Raw genomic sequence first — 20,171 nt, forward strand, 5'->3', positions numbered from 1 at the left:
ACAATGCTACCCTTTTGTGTTTGAGCCCCAGGTTATCGAAAAACCTTACTGTTTCAGATTAAATAAATTGAACTCCATTGTCAGTAGTAATCACTCTAGGAATCCCTTCTGCCATAAAAATGTCCTGGGAGGCTTTCATCACGTTGTCAGTATTTCTGAATTCCATGGTCTTTAAAACAAACCATTTACTGTGGTAATCAGCAAAAATGTTCCCATGGTTTCTCAGGTAATTCCTTACAACACAAGGGTAGTTCTCTTATCACTTTACTCTTATCACTGTTAGCTCATGCTATGCAATCTCTTACTTCATCCTCTACCTCTCTATATATTCCTGGCCACCAGAAAAACTGTCTCAACCCTCCTTAGCCATACTCCTACCCAAATCTCCTTTGTGTCCCATATCAATTAATTTTGATCTTAAACCAATTGGGGGAACCACACGGCCAGCCTGTAACACCTTGAATCCACAAACACTTAACTCGTCCTTGACCACACCACATAGTCTCATTATCTGACTATCCTTGCCTTCTAGATTGCAATCTCCAGCCATCAGATCTTTCAATTTACTTTATTCATCATCTTCCACTGCAGTTCTATGCCAGTCATCCTCAGTCAAAGCAAATCCAGTAAGTTCACAAATATCCATTTCAACATTCTCTTCTCCATCTTTACACCACCAACCATTCTCAACAGGCGTTTGGGACAAACAGTCTACAACAATGTTTTTCTTTCCTTTAACATATTCCACCACAAAACTAAAATCCATTACCGATAACAACCACCTAGATATTCATGGTGTCACACCACCTTAAAGTCCTTTTTCACACTGAATAAAAGTCTGGCTCACCGGCTGATCCCCTTAAACCGGAACAATTCAGAAGGGTGCTGCCTACAATCTTGGCCTCCCTGAAACAGGTAATTAATATGTCACTTTCCACCGCTACTGTGCCCAAAGCATTGAAGCATGTTAAAGTGCTACCTCTATTAAAAATACCTGTGTTGGACCCGGCCAAGCCTGAAAATGATCGCCCCATCTCTTTACTCCCTTCGGCTGCTAAGATTATGGAATCGCATTTTAATTCTCTCCTCTCGATTTTTCTAACAGAGAATGGTACGCTGGACCCCTCCCAGAATGGTTTTTGACCTGGTCACAGCACAGAGTCTGCTCTCTTGGCTGTGACATAACATCTCTGGTCTGCTTTAGACGCTGGGCAAACGTCGGCGCTGATCCTGCTGGATCTCAGCGCCGCGTTTGACACAGTGTCTCATGCCATTCTGTTACAATGTTTGGAGGCGGTGGGGATCATTGGCTCGGCCCTGAAGTGGTTCACCTCATTCCTTAGTGAGAGGTCTTTTAGGGTTTTTGTCTCCCCTTTTGCCTCTGGCATCCACCCCATCAAACAAGGTGTCCCACAGGACTCCTCCCTCAGTCCCCTGTTATTCAATCTCTATGCCCAACCGCTGGCAGCGGTAGCTAGAAATAGGGGACTGACCATGGTCTCCTACGCCGATGACACTCAGCTGGTGGTAGCACTCTCGAGCGACACCAAGAGGGAAGCCCTGAAGTTTTGGGGAGACCTGGCGGTGGTCGCGGAATGAAGGAAGGCCTATCAAGTTCAAACTAAAAAGGTAGCAGGGTCGTGTTTTGGGCTCCTGCGGGGGCTTAGACCCCTATTGGGGTTTCTTGACCCCCCGACTCGCCAGATTATTATTCAGGCAGCTGTAATGTCCAGACTGGACTATGCCTGCTCCCTGTACTTAGGGGCTTATAAGGCCGAGATTGCGCAGCTTCAACGGGTTCAGAATGCAGCAGCCAGATTACTGATTGGCCTGCGCTGGTCCTGCCCGGTGTCATCCACAATCCACAGGCTTCACTGGTTGCCGGTGGCCAGGAGAATTGAATTTAAGGCCCTGTGTATTACTTTTAAGGCCCTGAAGTGCAACACTCCGGGTATTCTGGCCAACCTGGTCACCTCCTATGTTCCTACACGCCAGTTATGGTCACTTGGACATCACCTGGTGAGGGTCCCTAGGTTCCAGAAAGTACGGGCAGGAGGTCGTTCCTTCCGTAATAGGGCAGCCCTCCTCTGGAATTCACTGCCCAGTCACATACGTAGCCACACTAACTATCTGATGTTTAGGAAGGCCATAAAAACATACCTATTTCCCTGTGTGTAGCTCCTGTCTTCTCCCGTGTTAGTCACTCTGCTGACAGAGCCGGGACGCCCCTTTGCAGGGGCAGCTGTTGCGCTATACAAATGGCAGTAACATAACATAACACATAACATGTACAACAAGGGCTTGTGATCTGTTCGGACTGTAAAGGGTAAACCCCACAAATAATATTTGAAATGATTTATCCCCAAACAGCATGCCAAAGCTTCATTTTCAATAGGAGAATTTGACTGTTCTGCTCCTTGCAGTCTCCTGGAAGCAAATCCTATTATTCTTTCTAGTCCATCTACTCTCTGGGACAATACAGCCCCCAATCCAACAATACTTTCCATCATCCTTTGAAAAAAAGCTGAAGCTAAATCAAGTCCAAATGGCATCCTCTGATAACGAAAATCCCCCAGAGGATTGATGAATGAAGTCAGCGGTCTCGATTGCTCATGTAAGTTCACTTGATGGTACACTGATGATATATCAAGAGCACTGAACCATTTTCCAGCCCCCATCACAGTCAATATTTCAGAAATATTTTGTACTGGTTGTCTGTCCACCCATATATTGCGAATCAGCTCCCTTAAGTCTATGCATAAACACATTTTTCTGCCATCCTTGGGAGCCACAACTATTGGAGATAGCCACTCCGAAGACTCAATTGCTTCTATAATTCCTTCTGCAAGTAACTTATCCAATTCTTTTTGAAATTGCTCTCTCATCAAATGCGGTATAGATCTTACCTTGTGAAAAACCGGTATTACTTTTCTTTCAAAATAATGTTGTGGGTAAAGCCCTTCAAAAACCCCAATTTATCTGAGAAAACATGAGGAAATGTTTGTTTTATATTCTTCTCATCTCCAATCTCATGCACACTAGTTTCAATCACCATGACGCATTCATCAGCATTTGGATTCAGAGTAATTTCTAAATCCTTCTGATGTCGCCAGCCAAGAAGATCTGAACCTTCCTTTGTAATATACACTCTTTCTTTCACTAAGTTATTCCTGAATTTAAAATTCATCCATCTCATACCTACAATCTCAAACCTCTTACCACTGTATCCTACAGCTTTCATATCAGACACTTGTAAATCTTCCATTCTTCCCTTGAAACACTCGAAGTAAGTACTTTTACTCACAAGAGTGAATAAACTTCCTGAATTAATCAAAATCCGAACATTCACCCGATCAAGACTTACTTCACAATGAGGTTTCTCCAACCTACAAGTACTTTCCATGTTCACCCTACTGTCACTCCTTACGTGTGTACAGGTATTCACCTCAATCACTGGTTTGACAACCTGATCCACTGACAACATCACCTCAAAATATATCCTCACACACATCCTCTATCAATTTGACTCCTTGCATCTGCGGCCTACTTTTTGTTCTGCAAACTTTAGCCAGGTAACCCCTTCTTCCACAATTCCTTAAAATCGCATTTCTGGCCCCACATCTGGTACTTGAACTAATGTGTTCAGGACTACCAAACTTATAACAAATTATATTTCTCATGTCTCTCGAATCGTTCACCAAAGTCTTACTCCCAACTACTCCTGTTCTACCACTGGTACTTGCCCAATTATCAGTCCCCACATTTGATCAGCCTGCTTTGATTTTCCTCTTTCTTTCTACTCCCTTCACCTCAACAATAATTTCCTCAGTAACCTCCCTCACTTTTTCACTTCCAGACTCCATGCACTTTAGCCACAAAGCTGCATTTTCCATACTCCTAGAAATTTGAATGGTCTCCTCTAAATAAGAATCCTTCCCCAACAACTTCTCCTTAACTCGCTAGTTGTTGGTACAACGCACAATCTGATTTCTATTCAAACTTTCAGTTAAATCATGAAATTGACATGTGACACCCAATCCCCTTAAAGCAGCGACATGAGTTAATATGTCTTCATCGTCTCTTTCCACCTGCGAAACAAATTTGTCTTTCAAATACAATATTTATTTTAGGTACAAAGCGCTTGTCAAGCATCATTAAGGACATACCAAAAACATTTGCAGATTGACCATCTCCAACACCAATGATGCTGCTGGTAAATCGTCTTATATTCTACTGCCCTCTGTCCCTAGATGATGCAAGAGAGTTTCTAGTCGCCTAATAGGTCCATACTTGTTACCTCCTGTCACAACCATATATGTGAAAAACATATTTTTCCACCTCTTCCATGGAATTGGTGGTTCACCAGGCACAGGTAAAAATGTAGGAGGTGCAATCATACTTTGTTCAGCCATCCTGAAAACAAGATTCAATAAAAATAAAAAACAATTAACTAATATAATTAACCAAAACAATAGACCAACATAACAAATTGAAATAATAATCTAAAATAAATATGCTCCCAAAATATTAAAGTGCAATATTCTTCAATAGCACTTTCAAAGAAATAGTCTTCTTTTCTTTTCACTTCTTCAGTTTCTTTGACTTCTTTGATTTCTTTTTTTTCTTTCCAGATGCAGTGTGTCCTTCTTCAATTTCAAGCACTTGCAGTGTGTCCTTCTTCAGTTTCAAACACTTTCAGCTTGTCCTTCATCAGTTTCAGACAGCAGAGGAAGCAAACGTTCCAAGAAGGCAACTGACGAAGCAGGCGTGTGAGAAATAGGTAAGTTCTTTACTCATTAATAGTTAGGCTAGGTGTGAACAAGCAGGACGTTTAAATCCCCTATGCAGACGGAACAGCCCCACTGTACAAGACAAGCATGGCAATAAGAACTGTGGTGCAATGCGGAATTGCAGTTAATTTTAGTATCCGTGATGTCGCAAGGCCGTGTCTGTGCACATGAGGCAGTGTCACCGAGCATAGCAATCAGACCAGCCGTGTCTTTGTGTGTGAGATAGTAGTTCGAATCTCGTCGCGAGGCAATTAAAAGAAACTATGTTTGTGCGCGAGGAATGTTGACACTCAAGCGCATACAGAAACGCGTTGTAATGACTAAAAGTGACCAATTTAATGTCTTTAAAGAATTCTTAATCTTCCGCTCGTGGCACACATAAATCTTTCCACTTGTGAAAGAAACTCTGGTTTCTTCTTAATTTACTGATCAAATAACTGATCGCACATGCTGGAACATGGCACACCTTCACAAAGTCCACACGTTGGTTTGTGACACACAAGCCATCCAAGTCCACATACAGCTCCAGTAAAACCTTTGACTTATAAAACAATGGCATCAAGCTTACAGTTGCCAGACATTTCAAGAAGCTTCTTTTAAGCTCTCCAGGGGTGAAGGTCACTGGTATATGCCCCCTGCGCATTCCCTTGTTGCCAAAATATGTAGTAATTTACACAACAGAAATGTAAATTCAGCTTTCTGTATTCACTTCAAATACAGCAACCTCCAGCAGCTCATAGCTTCACCAACTGCCCGCAACAGAGCCCCTCACATCAACATTTCAAGTTACATCATCAATTGGAATGTTTCCTCCACCAATGTCCCAGATAATGGAAATCACTGAACATGCAGCACTTACAGGTGTACCAGTTGATGTGACCAACTTGAGAGAATGAATTCAGGGAGCGATATACCTCTTGGGCAATACCAATATGACTATTTCAGCAGAAAGATTAAAGACTTTATGAGCATAGATCCTATGTTAGCAGGAATGGCTCAAAAGCAACTGGGTCCTGGAGTGAAGGGTCATCTGTTTGTGATCACTTTTGAAGGCTTTATTTCCTATATATCATTAGATAAATAAAAATAACATTTAAGAAACATTTTTTCACCACATATTTTTGCAATACCCAGTAGAGTACAGGTTTGCTTTTCCAACATCCTGCAACAGAGCTCATTCATACTGTTGTGACTTGAGTACTGCCATACCTTTTTCTTAGCTCACCTTCCCTACTGCTCAGCCAGGATGAGTGCTAGAGTGCTTGGTGATGAGTGGAATGCTGAATGCTTGGTGATGTCACAAAATTCATGGGTGCCTGGTGATGTGCTAAGTGTCAGTTGGAGTGTGCAGGCTGAGCAGCAGGGAAGCTGCTCCTGGTGGAGCTATGTGTTATCATCTACTTAATTACCTACTTACCTGAAACTTACCTTGTAACTAAGTACAATAAAATCATATTCTACAAACCTAGCCTACAACTCCATGGACCTCTTTTGCCCATTACTACACATTCCATCTTTTTATGCCCCAAGGTGTGAACATTCCACTGGCTTCAGCGAGAGTACGTAATAGACAACTTTCTTTCCTCAAAGAGGATCTCAATTTTGAGAATGGTTTAAATGTGGCAGAGGACGATCCCATGACAATACAGGTGGGTCAGGTATATTTATTGTTTCGCAAAATATGTTTATTCAGTATTACTGAGTACAATTTCTAGGTTCACATTATTTACACCTAAACATAACAACTCTAGATGCAAGCAGCTTTAAATATAAGTATCATGGCTGTTAATATCTGACAGTCATGAGTCCTTTTGAGTTGGCTCACACATAAGTTTGGACTTTATGATAGTCAATTTGCTCATAAAAATAGAGAACAAAATCAAGGGACTAAGGGTAGGAAGAATAGCAATATTAGAGTGAGAGGGGGATATTGATACATGAACAGTGAGTAAGAGGGGAAAGGGGAAGGGGAGAGTCTTACTACAATAGTATGAATACTTCAAACGATAATCCATCTACCTCTTGACCCTAAGCAGTGAATGCAATCATAGTAGCCTCAGCGTTTGTATCACAAGAACCCCTGTATACATGTTGCATTGCAAAACATAATTACATTCAAACTCCTCACACATGCATAAATGACACTGGATCTGCCCACACTAATACAAGCCCATCAGACACCTACACTCTGCCTCTCTCTCATGCACACACCCCCTGCATCTACAGAGTGGGAACGCTTGCCTTCTTATACCTCCCATCCAAAACATGGAACAACCTTCCACTACACATAAAAGCTTTCAGAATTCTGCAAAAAGCTGAAGACCTGGCTCTTCAACTTAGAATATGCAGACAACCGTCACACCTGGTCCCTCACCTGGATGGCCTGTGGGTGATTAGTCGCACTCTACCATCCCTAAAACATAACATAACATAACATAGCATTATGTAACGTAACATAACATTACATAACATAACACAACAAGACAGTGTACCTGTAACTGATGCATTACAATATCTATTGAATCAAACGGAAAGGAAAAGTGAAAGAAAGGATGTGAGATTTGAAGAAGGTGTAAGCAGTGTCATGGGCATATGCAGCCACCTCAGACATACTATATCTGTGACAAAATAGTGGGTAAAGAATAACCATGAGAAGTCAGTAGCATCCACTGGGACATCGAAAAGGGGTATAGAAACCCAAAAAGGAGTTAAATGCAGTGGAAACATCATTATCACATATGACCCTGATCAACGCTGGGAAAACCTAATGGTGTTGTGCCTTGTCAATGGAAGATAAAGTAGTGACATATCAGCTGAGATCATTAATGAAGGACTCTCCAAAAAGAAGACCATCAGCTTTGATAGCTGCATCCAGAGTGGCCACATTTTCCAACTTGGGGTCTAACTTAAGAAGGAGGCCCTTCCTTCTTTCAAGAGTGATTGCAGATTTGGCATTCCCAAGAAAACAGAAAGCTCTTTGAATCCAAAAGGAGAGGTCTAGAGGATCAATATCTTAATTTTCCAGTCGTGAGGCTTCTGTCATATCGGAGATGCTAGCCAGAGGACCCACAATGTCGAATTTATTTTGGCAGGTACACCAAGCCTTGTCAATTCCTTCACGAGGGTCTTTACCAAACATTTAAGGTTAAGAAGACGTTGAGGTAATGTTGGAAGGAAGAGAAGGACACAGATATTCCGATTTGAGCCTGCTTCTAATCTGTTTTTCCAAGGGGCTGCAAAGACGAGAGGAAATATAGCCTCCCACATGAGTGGCAGGAAACTATTGCATTGAATTTGGATGTTGAATGAGAGAAGAATCAAACATGGGAGAACCTTCAGCGTCTAGCACAGATTTGGATGCAAAAGGGTCAATCTTGGATTTTTTGGGAGGAGGAGAGGAATTATCATCATCACCATCAAGAGTGTCAGTGAAATCATCCATATCCCCCATATCATCATTAGTGTCCAAAATCTTAGCAATCACAATCGTTTCAGAAAAATTGTGAAATGTTTTGATTTTGATTTGCACTTGTAGTGTAATTACAAATTCCCCTCCTTTGGAAGGAGGCCTGTGAGGAACAGAGTCCTCAGTCTGGTGTGAGGAAACCCCACTGTTCGAAAGTACAGCATTACCATTGGAGCAAATTAAATGTTTTTGTTTGGCATGTAAAGAAGACATGTTACATTTTCTGCTTCCCCCCACAGAATGGGCCAACAGAGTTTTGGACCTCATTTTCATCGCTGAATTCTGAATATTCTTAGATATTTCATTCATGGAAGCTGAAACAGCTTGTTCTACTGATGAATGAATAAATGTATTCAAATCATTTTAAAAGCTTCCCCATCGACATTAATGTCAGAATGTAAAGGGGAGCTGTTTATTTCTATTGTGGAGAAACAATACCAAAAGACCAGAGAAAAAAAAAACAGCAACTAACAGGTTAATCCCCGGTAAGAGAAAAAAGGGGGAGTGTACTAGCCTGAAACACACACCCTACAGGCTTGGACAAGTGAGTAAATCTGTTGGAAGGGCAGAGAAATAGGCCACGGCCCTCCTAGATCGTCCAATGGGAGTAAACCAAAGTATCAGGACAGGAAGCTGTTGAAAGAACTGTATGCTTCTGAAAACACAGCCAAAATATACTGGAGCAACCCGGGTGGTAAGAGGTAAACGTCTGGCAAAATGGCGTTGAGACAGCCAAAACCAACCGTTGACTAACGCGCGCAAAGCAAGCGCGCTGCTGTGGGACAGAGCGAGCATTGAAGGAGCAGGTACTAAGTGAGCGCGCAAAACTAAAAGAGAGGGTAAAATGCAATTGACCAGGAAATATTCATAAAACAATCTAATCATAAAGCAATGAAATGAAGTGTACTTATCTGACTTTGAGCAGCAAGAAAAGAGGGCTGTTTACAGTCAAGTTGGACATTATAGGTGTTGGAGACGTATGATTGGTGGTTATGTTCATGATGTGTTCATGATGTGTTTTGTTCCCATTGGCTAGCATGTTTCTAAGCCTTTTGGGATTTGTAGTTTATATATTTATTTCTTGACTGCTGTTATCTATATCAAGCAAGTTAAGACAGCATAATAGGAGCCTTGATCTCTGCACATCTGTGTATTATAGAGGAGACTGAAATGGCCTGGGTTGATGCTGATACTATTTTCACATTTCCGATCAAAGATTCCATCCTCAGAGTGGAGCGAATTTCTTCATTATAGTTGCCTCCTCCAGCGGCAAGAACAAAACATCTCCGAACTTTGTTTACTTGACAATAGATCAAAAACAGTTCTTCTTCCAGTTTATAATGAAAGAAAACCACTGCACCAGTGACATTTCCACTTGTGCCTGTTGCAGGAGAGCAAACATACTCTGTGACAAAAACATATATAATAAAAATAGTTGGCCTAACCTCTCTTGACTTTTGCAACATTTACCCAAGTGCAAGAAGCTTTGCAATACACCAAAGTGCCAACAAAAGGCTGAATGGCACTGTCTGCAACTGTTAAATTTTCTAACTCCACATTACCTAACAATACTGTTTGTGTTGAACCAAAATGATGATAGCCGCATCTTTCAGATTCATCTTTGTTATCAAACCTGATTGCAGAAGAAGTCTCCTTGGTAATCCTTTCCCTCGACCTGGAAATCTGTATACAAGTCAACAATGTTCAAAACTTTATTCTAAAACAATTCTCTTAGTCCTTTCTTGAGAGGAATCAAGTAACTCATTGGTAACATAGGAATTCTGTAGCCCTTTTAGATGTCAGATGGTTTATCTCTTACATAACCAACTCCAAAAGTGAATTTAGAACACCAGTAAGTGAGGTTGTATTAGTTGTAATGATTTATCATTATATTCTATCTTTTTTGCCCAAAACAATATGGACATGCAAGAGTATGAGTTCATCACTATACATGTCTTTCGTGGTGTGTAGCACTCAGCTGATTTTGGCTAGGTTTGCACTATGGAAATACCATAGACTTACAAATACCATGTACATCCTTTGTCTCTCATTTAGAAAGTGAGTGAGTCTGCCATTGAGCATGGATAAGTGACAGAGATCAAAGAGGGAAATACCTACCATATTTAAGGTTGCATGTCTCTTTGTATCTCTTATTCCTCCATGTCTGCTGGTTAAAAAAAAAAAACTTTATCCTGCAACCACTCAATGTTGAGAAAAGTGCCCCTCTCAAGGAGTTAAGGGCTTTGATAAATCTCTGTGGTGCACTGCTGGAGAAGCAAGCTTGACCTATCTTAGCTTTTCATAAGATGTTAGAATCAGAAGCCTACTTGATCTTTGCTGAGCCATTTTCAAAGCTATGAAGATCTGTACATATGAGAATATGTCTTTAAATAGAAGATCTTTGGACTCGGACACTATTCTGTCCCAGATGTTTCTGCACTCTTGAAGCCAATACAATGTATCACACTCCACTAAATTCTGACAATGTTAGTACTCATTTTGCAAGCAAGCAAGCTGGAGTCTGTCTCCAACCTCTTAGAAATATGCTTACTGACCTGCAGAGCTGCTAATTGCAAGACCTGAGTGAATGTACCCAAATGTTCAGAAGTACTTCCTGGTAATTTTGCACTAATTTATCAGTTTCATTTTTAGAGCCCTTGAGAAATCTGGGTCTAAGGTTCCCAGGGTGATCAGACTTTACAGGGTCCAAATTGGAATGACCGAAGTCTTCCGCTTCTGGAGTCAGGGTTCCACTGTGCTGTGTACCGCAAACTGATAACTAAGTACCCGTTTTAGCACTTGACTCTTATGGTAGTGAGGCAGAACATTCCCAGGATTACTCAAGGATGGCTGTGTCCTAGAGACTAGGAAATGCTACAAAAACAACATTCAATATATTAATGACAGGTGAGTGCCTTTTCTTTTTGAAAGGGAAGGTTCTTTAATGCACACACATGTATACAAACTGGCAGGAGGAAATACCAAAGGGGCACTTTCTAGAAGGCCTCATAAACTACAGAAGGGTGTGCAATAAGGAACGGTCAAACATGCCCTTAAATGTCATGTAGACCTAATATGCAGAGGCATTTTTAACAGTTTGCACACCTGAAGCCCCTATTTCCTAAACCTATCCTACCCCAATATATAATTGAGCAAACACATGATATGCAATACCAAAAGGTTAGGCCTACTGGACCTATAGTATCCGCTCCAAAGAGATGATAAAAACTTCACCAGACTTAAAAAAAATATATCAGGACAGAACCAAAAAATGCACTCATTTTTTTTCTATTACTATTAACACCATGTGCCTATGGGCTTTGACTGATATGTAATCGAAAACAGTGAGCATTTAGTTGAGAATATTATTGCCATCTACCTAAATGCCATGAGTCAAAAGTCCATTCTTGCTAGACATTTAGAGCAGTAACCCAGCTCTATGAGTTCTGGAAATTGCTAAAGATGTCTCATGGAGTAAAGTATTCATGACCCAGACGAATTCAGGTAACACAATATGGGGGCCATGATGTTTGCAGAGTCAGGCTGCTTCTCACACACTTGGTACACTCCTTTATCATGCCAGTGAGGGAGACGCAACTTTCTCACTCTCTCCCACCACTCTTTCTACGAGTATGGCTCGCTGTCTTGTTCTCCCTGCTCTGTAAGACCTACTTCCCCTGGACATGGAAAGGGCAGGCTAGAGTGTGATGATGCTCCTCACACTTTGGAAGCTACCTCAATTCAGAGAGTAAGGGGTGTAAGCCTAGGATGTTTCTGGAGATTTTGTGTGGATATTTTATGTGGTCTATTAACCCAATCACGTCTTGGTACTGACCACAAATTATAAGACACAAACACACCAACACACACATGAGATTGAAGATATGATATCTCATAAATCATATATCGTAAAGTGATAGACTGAACAATAAATCATTTTGGATTGCATAATCACAGAGGACTGTTAAGAGACATAAACATTGATACCACACAGACTGAAAACATTTATCAAAATAGATGTACGTAGTAAAATTGTGGACTTGGAACACAGTTGACATATACACAAATACAGTGGTTACATAAAAATTATTTTCAGCGGGTATCCCAATGAAATAGATGTCTGTCAAAGCAGGTGTCCTTTCTATATTTTCAAGTGAAAATAGCTTGGCAGGTAATGGAAATACCAAAGATTATCGTCGACATTTCGACCCATTATGTGTGTAATTCACAATCATCATGGCGGGTCTTCATCAGGGCTGGGTCAGAAAAGCAACCTGATTGTTAGAGAACATGTGTTGGTGTCAAGTAGTAGAAAAATAAAAAATAACTGAATAAATAAATCTAAACAGGGGGATTTATCAATTATCGCCTCATCTGCAGGGATGTCTCTACAGTAATTGTCTTTGTTGCACCTTAGGTAAGGTGTTGAAGGGTCCACAAGGGAACCTATAATTCTTGCCTGAATGTAAAGATAAGGGGAGGAAGGAAGGAAATCAGTCTATCCCAGGTGGGTTGGCAAAAAATAAATAAATATTAGTGCTCAGTCTGGCAAGCGATTTTACCTGAAAAGCCTGGGAATCAATTTACCTGGTAATCAGCTCATGAGTTAGCTCTAAAGTGAAGCAAAGTTTTTTCGAGATCCGATTAGGATTCTCTGTAGGAAAACCAGTACATGATCAATAAAGAGGACATATTGGCAATAAAATTGAATAAAGAACTATTTTTATAATTACAATGTGTCTGTAAAAAAAAGGGTGCCGTAGTGAAGCGAGCGCCATTAAATGAATAAAGAGCGGGGCGCCAAAGTTAATATATTCAAAAACCTAGGTCATAATGAACCCAAGGACCTGAGTACCAGGTTAAACCATGTGGGTGCATGTGCTATTATTCATGAAACTGGTATTTGAAGTGGAGAACCCGCAATGGTTATAAAATAATACAGTCATACTGTGTACAAGTGTAAAAAATGTACAAAATATTAGTAAAAAGGTGAGCAAAATCACTGGTGAACATGGTAAAGTGATTCACTAGCTCACCTGGATGGAAGTGAATGAATTGATTGTCCTTAAATGCGGGAGCAGAAAGAAAGTTGCCCAGCGGAGGAGTAAAGAAGTGTGTCAAAACTTATGCTGTACTTAATATGTGTCATAAGGACTGTTACCAGTATAAATGCAGATCGGGGTACAGAACCACTGCAAACAAAATGCATTTGGTACATGTATAAATAACTGACTCAACATAACAATCAAATCCAGAGGTTACATTTGGGCAGATATAACAATGCATAATTGTTTATGTAACCACTGTATATGTGTATATGTCAACTGTGTTCCAAGTCCACTATTTTTCTATGTACTTCTATTTGTTTTCAGCCCTTGTGGTATCAATGTTTATGTCTCTTAACAGTCTTGTGTGATTATGCATTCTAACATGATTTATTGTTCAGTTCAATTTACGATATATGATTTATAATATATCATATCTTCAATCTCTTGTGTGTGTTGGTGTCATATCATTTGTGATCAGTACCAAGACGTGATCGTGCTAATAGACCAACATAAAATATCTGTGAATGACTTAATGTTTGTGCTACAGAAATAAAACTCTCCAACGAACCAATTGTTGTTGCTTAATGCCTTCAATTTACAGGCACTTGGGTGTCCTGACCATTTTCATGGTGCCTGTGTGACCAGCAGGTTTGGGGACCCCCTTTCCTAGCTCACTTCCAGCCAGAACTTGTGCATGGAATTCCAAGGGGATACTTATTGTTCAGGATCTCCAGCAAGTCCAACCCGACTGACTGTCCCTATGAGGGAAGTTGGGAACCTGAGCCACTAGCTTCGGAGGCGGAGTATAACAGATGTCTAGAAGTACAATTGAAAGTGTCCCTCCATTCCATATAGTGGTTACCAGCAAACTTGTCCATCCTTCTTTTTTTTCTCCACTCTTCCTAGGGTCTCTTTCCTTATCCAGGGGTTTAAAAATGGAAGAAAGAATGTTCCATACTGTGTGAGATTCTACCCAATCCAAAGATGCCCTATCACCAAACAACCTCTGACTGACATTTCCCCGGAGCAGTCTATGGGCGGTACAACCGCACTGCACAGCATTTTGGGAATTTCCAAGATGGTGATTTCAACCAAAGTTGAAAGATGCCTCTCCTCTGAGCCTGACTTGTCTTAGTTAGAGCTGGTTTCTTCCCTACAAGGCTTCAAGGGGAATGGCAAGGGTTATGGTTCCTAGAGTTTTGCCTGCTCTCTCTTTGTCTCTGTGCAGATCCTCTTAACATAGATTCTTAGTAGATGGCATTTTTTTAATAGGTAGGCACCTGTAATTCCATTTCAAGTCCATTTTCACAGAAGCTCATATTAAGTGAGACTCCATGAGGAAGACTTATTCAAAGCAGAGGTTCAAAAACAGGATGTCCAAAAGCAAAAACCTGGCGGTGTTTATGAGTCAGATCCAATATTATCAAATGATCCATACTCCATTTCAACAAAAATGCCTCTAGAGAAGAATCAACTATCACAGTAGGAAATAAAGCTTTATGGCATGATGGTCTCAATCATTCAGTTGTTTTAATCATAATCATTCAAATGGTTTACTATTTGTCATTACATAGAGGGACTTGTATTTTCTTCATAGCCTAGAAATTCCGAGATTGACTCGGAAATAGACCATTCAGAAGTTAAAGGATGTTGAACTGCCTTCCAATAAAACAAAAATTTATGAAACAAAGTGTAAAGGGGTCTGAAAGCCATATGACTCTTCTGCATCACCAGAATTTAAAACAATTTAACAGTAACAATGTATTGCAAGAGAACCATAGCAAAAAAGGAGAAACAACTTTCTACCAGAAATGATTGTGAATCCAGAAAGATCTTTAATAAAGACTTTGTTTCTTCTGCCTCCCTGTACTTAGAGTACCCGAAGTTGACTTATTTATTCTTTTATCCAAATAAAACAAATCACTGTACTTGCACCTAGCCCGTTCCCATTGAGTTAACTTACCTATCAATAGATCAAAAGATGCCAAAATAAAAATTACCAGTGGTATCATAAGTGGACATTGACTCAGAGCCTAAAACTAATGTAACAAGCAAAAAGAACAAATGATGGACGTAATGTTGCACAATGTAAATATTCACCCCTAGTCACAAAGGTTTGGGTTTAATCCATGCATTTTTTGCTCGTCGCGCCACCTCAGTTGGGGCCCAGCCATGTGCAAATCAGTCTCGACCCTGCTTCTCATGGGAACTGTCGAGCCCAAACTGCCATGAGGGGTGCTTGTTTCTGGTCCAGGGAGGACCCGGCTTGGCATCTCTGGCTGGACTGTTCCCATGAGGAGCAGGGTCAAGACTGATTTACATATGGCTGAGTCCAAAATGGAATGGCGTAGTGAGCACAAGAAAGATGGATTTAACCCAGATCTCTTGACTGGGGGTGAATGTTTGATTTTGTCAGCATGCCATCCGTCATTTGTAGCAGCAGCACTAAAACTAATGTGAGCAATGTATTAGATGATGATTAAATTGCTTAGGATATTGCTGCCAAGTTGGAGGCTTGGGCCAGGTGCCTGTTGTAGGTCAGGAGGTTGTACTGGGAGAGAGACATATGTGGAGCTAGGAGACAGAGGCAAGATTAATGTGACTGGAATAGAGGCCTGTCACCTTGAAGTTTTAGTGAAAGTGGCTAGTGTTGTATGTTGTTCTCCGAGACACCATTCCATTTCAAAAAGTATATCATATTGCCACTAATTGTGTGTGGAAAGCCTGCAAGTGTTATTACTGAGTAAATGATATGGCAGGCTTGGACCAAGGTGATGGACATAGTGAAAGTGGTGCACTACAAGTAAAATCTTCCAAATAAGGAAGCAATTCCTTTATTGAAGGAGATGATAATCCCAGAAAACATCTCAGAAAACAGTTGCAGTGTCTCTGGAGACTAATTGAGTGGCCTCATATCAGAGAACCATATGCAGATTGTAAAATGGTTTTTGAATAATAGAATTTTAGCACAGGAGACAATGAGTTATTGCCAAACTTAGCAGCAAAACTGTGGCTGGCTTCCTAATCTTGGGCAAACTCATGAATTTCAAAGCTGTTAAAATGTTGCCAATTCATGCCATGTGCACAAGATACCCCTAAGCAGGTAAATGGGCTTGCACTCTTTAGTGAGATATTGTTTAGTCTAGTTCATGTTCAGTGGGCTCTTTTCACAGCACAATTATTCAGGTTAAGCTACCAATCGTAAGACAAGGCATTCCTTACAGAAACCAGGGTGTGTGTATATGTCACATTGCTTGGGTTTTGTGGGATCAATGCCACAACTTGAAATAAGGCTTTGGTCTCTCTGCCCCATGGTCTAACATACAGATACCTACACACATTATTGCACAAAGATACCGGCCTATTCCCAGTAGAGAGAGGGGTACGCCAGGGTTGTGTGCTTGCGCCGACCTTATTCTCCCTATTCATTAATGGTATTGTTGACTATATGAAAGCCGAGCCCACCGACGGTCCGGTATTAGCTGGCAGTAAAATCCCGATTTTAATGTTTGCGGACGACACTTTGATTATCTCAAAGACCCCGAGTGGTTTGCAGAAGGCCCTGAACATCTTTGAGGAGTTCTGCAACACTCGCGGTCTGGAAGTTAACGTGTCGAAAACGAAATTCATGTCTTTTAAGCCTCACAGAACTTTTAAAAGTAAAAGTATTTGGGGGTCATCATCCAAAGTGATTTAAAATGGAAACAGCAAATTGACCTAGCAACACTCAAGCATCAACAACTGTCTGGAGTATTAAATAGGGAGTGCAATACCTCACTGACCAAACCAATCAGCCCTGTGCTCCAGGTTTACAATATGAAGGTGGTCAACTCCGCACTCTATGGAGCAGAGATCTGGGGGTACGAAAACCATGCCAATCTTATGACCACTGAAAATAGGTTCATGCCTAGCATCACATTGCTCCCACAAACTACACCAGTGTGTCCGCTACTACATGACTTAGGAAGAAGGCCCCTGGCTGAAGTGGCCAAACTGTGCCCCTTACTATACTGGCGTAGGCTTTGGACCACACCAGAACTAAACCATTATGCCGTGGGCTTTCTGGACATAATCAGGACTGATACATTTCACAAAATAAGTAGGTTGAGAGGAATTAGAGATGCCCTAGTAAGTATAGGTATGAGAACACTATGGGAAGAACCAGACACAGCTAGCTTCCCTTCAAAAAAGATCCTGAAAGAAAAATACTGGGAGATGATTACACAAAAAACAATAAGCAAAAGCAATAGTGTGTCTTCTACCTTAACAGGAAACTTTTTGGAACCTAAACTGTCACTTAATTTTGAAGTCTTTTGGGACATAATAGCAAACCCACACGATAGGCAATTGTATTTCCAATTTAGAGTGGGTTCATTGCCCATCAAAGCTTTTACAGTTAGATGGTCCAAATCCCATGATACTATGTGTTCTCTTTGCCAGACTAGAGAGGAGTCGGAGGCACACTGGTTATTTGCTTGCTCAGCCTATGCCTCTCCTCGGCGAGTATGGCTAGTCCCAATTTGCAAACTACTTGGAACTAGAAGGAGTGAAGAAGCAGGAAGAATTTTACGCACAAACACTTCTATTCTAATCATTACAGCTGTAGCAAAATTCTTAAGTTGGGCTTGGAAGATAAGGTCACACTCCTTTCCCACCTAACAATTGCTCTTTTTTGCACCTGTATATGAAGTTCCATAATTAAACTGTGATTAAAAGTAGTAGCCCCATAACGCTGGCTCCACATGCTAGGACACATTTTTTATTTCCTTTTACCTGAGTTTTCTAACGGTGCTTTTTTTTAATGGATTTTTAATGGTTGTCCTTTATGTAAGCTATTAATGCTATTTTATCACTGTTTTATGGTTTTTAAGATAATGTCATGAAGATAAATTTGTATTTTAAGGAAGTCTTTCAATCATGCTTAATTATTCTGCTTACTGATATCGAAATATACCCTCCAGTAATATGTTCTGTATTTCGCTTTTATGACAAATTGTCGAATAAGGCTTGTTTGACTGACTGACTATTGCACAAAGATATTTCAGCAAGAATGCTAATGAGATCTTTTCGGTTCAACCACATTTAACTAGTGTTCCATGGGTTAAACTGCCTGCCCACTGCAGGATGAATGGATTTCATAGTTCTTTATTTGCACATCAGTCTATTAATGGCCAATGCCCCTGCAGCCAAAGGACAACTTTCAACCATATGTTTCTTTATGATCTCTTTAGTCAAGCTTCTTAATTTGCTTTGCAATCACTTTGAAAAGGGCTGTCTTTGGAGTTACATAAACACAGTAAAACACTGCATAGACAGAGTAATGAAAAAACAGAACAGAGTGCCACAACAAATTCACACACACAATTCACCACAGTAACACTCCTTTGCAATAGAACAACACCCACAATGCAGCATAATAGCTGCAAATACAAACCAAAAAATCACGGCGCTACGTTAAAGAACAAAACTGTAAATATGTGCTGGCTTTGTGTTCTGTATTGTTGCTTTGAGGTGATGTGTGCATTGTATTGTGTTACTGTCTTGCATATATATTGTATTATTGTTTCAATGTTATGTTGTTATATTGTGTTGTGCTGCATAGGGTGAGTCTCAACTGCAGTCAGATGTCAAGGAGAGCTTCTCCTATTCAGCCACAGGACCCTCCCAGACAGCTAGGCTCCAGCCACAGGAGGGGAAGCCAGTTTGCTCCTGTCAGATGGGAAGACAAGTCTGCCCGATGGCTGCGTGGTGTTGCCATCTTGAAACAAGGTCTACTGAATAATTGTACATTAAGGTGAAAAACAAGTGCTGAAAAAGAAGGTTAAGGGACTGATAAAAAATAGGGTTGGGCGGTCACATTTCTCCAATCACAAGCAAGTGCACAGGATAAATCGGGTACTACCTCCTACACCTCCTAAGAACATTCCTGGACCTGGCAAGAAGACCTCATCTGAAGGAAAAGACCAGGACTGAAGAAGAATTGAGACTTCTAACTCCTGCTGGAAGATGAAGAAGCACATAACTTTGAATTATTAAATTCTGTCTGCACTCAATGAATGGAACTTCTCTCCACAGGACAAATGTTTGGCTTCCTGAAGAAGTCTGAAATTCAAAGGGCCCCTCTGACTGAAGATGAATAGACCCTAACGAAGACCTGGTGCCCAAAAGCCTACTCTGAGGAGCTAGGGGCTTCACGACTGCCCAGATGAAACTTTGTCAGCAATTGGAGACTCAGGGCCTGATGGACGGAATACATCATCTAATCAACTACCATCCACCAAATTTAGAGATGACCCACACCCCAATGGCCATATCTGTACATTGAAAGGACAAAAAAATAATGTCCCACTTCCTGTGATTTTCCCCCCAGGAAGTGAGTGTCATTTATTTTCTCTGCCTCTCACCACCTGCCTTTCAGCCACCAAAGATATCTAGTGATGCTAATCAAAATGTGGTGTGATCTAGCTGCATGTACTCAGGAGGTACAGAAATAAATTATTTGGTATCTGGACAGTATATGCATGCCTCAATTTCACTGGATGTTTTCTTATGTCATTTTTGCTCCCCTTAGCAAAAAGCTCTGCTCTGCCTAAGCTTATTGCAATTAGCTATGCAGATATCTCCTGGTGGTTCTAGTAAGTGGCTTTACTTCACCACTTAAATGTCAACCAATCAGTGATTCACCCAATTCCTGCATCATTTGTGCCTTGCTGATCTTTGTTTTTGAGTCATTTCCCTCCTATCTATATGAATCCCAGTCGCATATTTAAGGCAAAGGGGGCTTGTAATCAAGACATGAGAGTCTGTGGGGGGGCATTGAACGTGGAGGTATAGCAGTAAAGTAGTAATGAACTTGTCTGAGCATGA

The 20,171-nt window shown here is 40.8% G+C and overlaps 1 long non-coding RNA gene across 2 annotated transcripts; it reads left to right on the top strand.

Annotated features, from left to right (window-relative positions):
- Positions 1-4,654: 4,654 nt before the first annotated feature.
- Positions 4,655-19,820, top strand: LOC146862258 (uncharacterized). 2 transcript variants are annotated; one of them, XR_014978403.1, is made up of 3 exons: positions 4,663-4,780; positions 6,321-6,439; positions 18,907-19,820. It is a non-coding gene; the product is annotated as an uncharacterized LOC146862258 (long non-coding RNA). The 2 variants fall into 2 exon arrangements; XR_014978404.1 differs by lacking the exon at positions 6,321-6,439 and having other exon boundaries at positions 4,655-4,780.
- The last annotated feature ends 351 nt before the right edge of the window (positions 19,821-20,171 follow it).

Source organism: Triturus cristatus, chromosome 2_2, assembly GCF_964204655.1.
Source record: "Triturus cristatus chromosome 2_2, aTriCri1.1, whole genome shotgun sequence".
NCBI classification, from domain to species: domain Eukaryota; kingdom Metazoa; phylum Chordata; class Amphibia; order Caudata; family Salamandridae; genus Triturus; species Triturus cristatus.